Source organism: Lactuca serriola, chromosome 3 (assembly GCF_051521515.1).
Source record: "Lactuca serriola cultivar US96UC23 chromosome 3, Lser_US96UC23_V15, whole genome shotgun sequence".
In the NCBI taxonomy this organism is placed as follows: Eukaryota; Viridiplantae; Streptophyta; class Magnoliopsida; order Asterales; family Asteraceae; genus Lactuca; species Lactuca serriola.
Genome location: NC_136410.1, coordinates 103,972,303 through 103,976,405, shown reverse-complemented (window position 1 = coordinate 103,976,405; position 4,103 = coordinate 103,972,303). Strand labels below are relative to the sequence as shown.

At 36.9% G+C, this 4,103-nt stretch overlaps 1 non-coding gene across 1 annotated transcript; it reads right to left on the bottom strand.

Annotated features, from left to right (window-relative positions):
* Positions 1-415: 415 nt before the first annotated feature.
* Positions 416-522, bottom strand: LOC145096378 (small nucleolar RNA R71). The gene has a single exon (XR_013703786.1). It is a non-coding gene; the product is annotated as a small nucleolar RNA R71 (small nucleolar RNA).
* Positions 523-4,103: the final 3,581 nt, after the last annotated feature.

Genomic DNA, 4,103 nt, shown 5'->3' with positions numbered 1-4,103 from the left:
AAGCAATTTAGAAGGCGAACTAGCTAACCCCATGGCTAACATCGATGAAGTTCCCATGGTTGAATGGAAGAAAAGGATGCGAGATGATACCGGCCCAGGACTCGTGCAACCCGCGATTCCCGCAACTGCCACCTTTGAACTTAGGGGCCACATACTTGCTCAACTTAAGGAAATTCCATTCTACAGGAAAGATCATGAAGACGCATACAAGCATCTTGACGAGGTCAATGACATAGCCGACTACTTCAATGTCCCTAATGTGGCTCGCAACATTGTTTTGCTTCGTATGCTACCAGTCACATTCAGGGGAGCTACGAAGGATTGGTTGAAATCACTCCCTCCAGGATCCATCACTACTTGGGCTAAAATGAAAGAGGAATTTATAGACCAGTTTTGCCCTCCCTCGAAGATAGCCAAGTTAAAGAAAGCCATAGCTAATTTTGAACAACAAGAGGGTGAGCCACTTTATGAGGCGTGGGAGAGATATAAGGGATTATTAAGGAACTGCCCGCATCATGATCTGAACAGTCAACAAGAAGTCTCCATTTTCTAAGATGGAGTAAATGTGACTACTAGGCAGCTCCTTGATTCATAAGGACCACTCACAAAGAAGGCACCCCTGGTGATAAAGGCCCTAATTGAACAATTCTCTAAGTACTCTAGAAAATATCATAACCCCGTGAATGAACCAAATTGAGGGGTGGTGAACCCAGTTACTGATAGCATGGCAACAGTGATGGCTAATTTGGAGAGTTTGGATCGAAGAATGAATAAGATGGACCAATCCATCCACGCTATCTGGGTGGGATGTGAGAATTATAATGGGCCTCACCTTACTAGAGATTGTGATTTGGACGAGAACGGGAACCGGAAAGCACAAGTGTTCTATTCAAGTGGAAATAAATATGATGATGATTGGCGAAAACCCAAGAAAGAAAGGATCCCTTACGATGAACTTAAAAAGGCAAAGGAGGAAAAGTTTAAGCAAAAGGCAATGGGTTTTTATAAAAATGAGGAACCGGTGCAAGAAAAGAAATCAGACTTGGAAGATATGTTTACAAGATTTGTAGTCACATCCGAGAAAAGGCACAATGATACCGAAGCTGAAATAAAGGAGAAACGAAATATGCTTAGAGAGCACCAATCTATGATGATAGATCAACAAACTATGCTTCGGAATCAGCAAGCATCCATTCATAACTTTGAAAAACAGCTAGGCCAGCTTGCACAACAAATCAACCAACGAACACCGGGTGAACTTCCTAGCAACACCGAACAGAATCCAAGAATGGCACATGTGAAAGCAATAACAACAAATTCTGAAAAACTTTTCACTCCTCTGACCCCTATCTAGAAGGATCCCAAAAAGGTGCAAATAGAAGAGGCAATTAACTGGGAATCCGGTAAACCTGACTCGACTCGTCGAGTCGCGAACAAGGACTCGACGAGTCCAAGACCTGATGAAAAAATAGATTTCTTTTAAAACCTTACGGCCCCCTTTGCCATTTCCGAGTCGCACCATACCCGGTGGCCAGATTCAAGAATATAGGAAGTTTATGGAGCATATAAAGGCACTCCAAGTGAATATTCTGTTTATCGAAACGATAGTTCAAACGCCAAAATATGAAAGTTTGTTTAAGAGCCTTTTTACAACTAGAAGAAATATGGAAGAAGTGGTTGAGATAGTGTTGAATGAGCTACCATAAAAGAGGGGCAATCCAGGAAGCATCACCGTACCGTTCCAATTAGGGAACTTAATGACTACACGAGCGTTGACTGATTCAGGGGCAAGTATAAATATTATGTCATACTCTTTGTTCCAAAAGCTAAACCTTCCGGTCCCAAAACCTAATGAAAATCCATCTAGCCGATAAAACAATAATACATCCAATGGGAGTGTGCGAAGATCTTCTCATCAAGGTAGATAAACTAGTGTTCCCTATTGACTTCATAATTTTAGACATGGAAGAGGACCTTAAAGTCCCAATCTATCTCAGGCGATCGTTTTTTAATACCGCTTGTGTCATAGTAGATATGCGTGAATCTACACTAACACTAAAGGTGGGAGTGATTCGGTGACTTTTGAAGCAGAGAAAATGGATAAGCACATAGAGTCAAGAGAAGATAAAGTTTCCTCAATGGATTTGGATGATGAATTATTAGAAAAAGAGCTTGCATTCTTGCAAGAAAGTAATCCAAATCATTTCATATTACATTTGGAAGAGAATTATGATGCTGAAAGAGACCTGGAGGAGATAGAGAGGTTGATCGAGGAAGTTGATTATCAAGAAACAATCAAAATTGTTGGAAGCTCACCGACTCGTCGAGTAGCACCAATTGACTCGATGAGTCCAGAAGAGAAGTCACGATTTGATGAAGGTTTTGGCCTGAAAACCATGAATACCCCTTCTGGACCCGACGTCCACATTTTGCTTGATCAAATGGAGAATCTAATAGAGGAAAGCAAAGTTATTCAAGATTTGAGCAACTTTGAAAATGCACACTTGGCTTATCTTCACATAATTGTGCAATATGATGAAGCAATCCAAGATAACAAGAAGGAAAACTTAGAAGATAAAGAGAATACTAAATCTTGGAATAATGATGAGCATAACTCTTCCATTGACTCACACATGCCTAATCAAGAAGTAATGTCAACCACAATCACAAGAACCAAGCCTCGAGCCCTAGTCTCTACTACATTTGAAGTTTTTACTTTTAAACCACCATATTCTTCATTATGTGATGAAAGTAAGGAAGAATTAGTGACCTCAAGTGATGATGAGATAATGACTAACAAGGCAATCAAGGTAGATAAAGGAGTGAAAAAGAAGAAACGTGGTAGAGGTATAAAGCGTAAAGCTGAAGAAAGTGCCACCAGGAGAAGGAAATAAGAATTGAAAAGGGCATATAAGAGAAAAATCCATATTTACAAAACCAAGTATAAAGTGCAAAAACTAAAGAAGGAGATCCTATTGGAGGAAGCCGCAGAAACGTAGAGTGGAAAGGAGTCTAGCTAATGACTCCTCAAAAAGAAGCGTTCAACGGGAGGCAACCCGTCAAGAGAGTTTGATTTACTTTTCTTTTTCATTTTTATTTTTCGTTTTTATTTTGTGTGGTTTTCTTTAGGGCTGTTCACTATTTGGATAAAACCGAATTGTCCAATTGGACAATTTGGATTGGATTATTTGGTTCGGATATTCGGATTTTTGGATTGGTTTTCAACAAAACCAAATTATTATTTTGGATTTCGGATTGGTTTTGGTTTATAAACTAAGAACCGAATAGTCCAAAAAAACCGAATAACAATTTGTTATGTTTTTATTTTCAATATATCTATAATTATTTATTAATTTTATAATTTTTTTTAAATAAGTTCAAAAGGTTTTACCTAATAAAAGACATTAATATGTACTTTCTGTCAAAAAAACTTATTAATTAAATAATAAACTATAATATTCCTTCTTAATGGTTGTTTACAAATTTTAAATCACAAGTAAATAATTTGTTTTTGCTTCTTCTGTAGATTTAGATCATATTATAATTCTATGTCCTTTTAAAATGTTATGGTTTTTTGAAAACCGAATTATAAAAACCGATCCAACCGAATTGTAATTTAGTTTGGACTATTTGTATCCATATTTTGAAAACCGAAATCCATTTGGATTTACTTAATTGGATCGGATTGAACCGATCCATCCAAACGAACACCCCAAGTTTTCTTATTATTTCTATCTAAATCTTCATTTTCATCTACAAATGATTGCTTCAGGACAAGCAAGGCCCAAGTGTGGGGTGTGGTGTTTTTATTAAAAAGAGAAAAGTTTTTAAAGGAAATATATATATATATATATATATATATATATATATATATATATATATATATATATATATAGATATATATATATATTCAAACAGATTAAAAGACTCGACGAGTTGATACACTGACTCGACGAGTTAATGCGTAAATGTTGAACTAAAATTCACGACTCGACTCGCTGAGTCGCTACACTCACTCGACGAGTCGCGTATTTTTACCGAAAAAAAAATAATAATTTTACAATTCTATAAAATTAGGGTTTTTACCCTAATTGGAAAACACT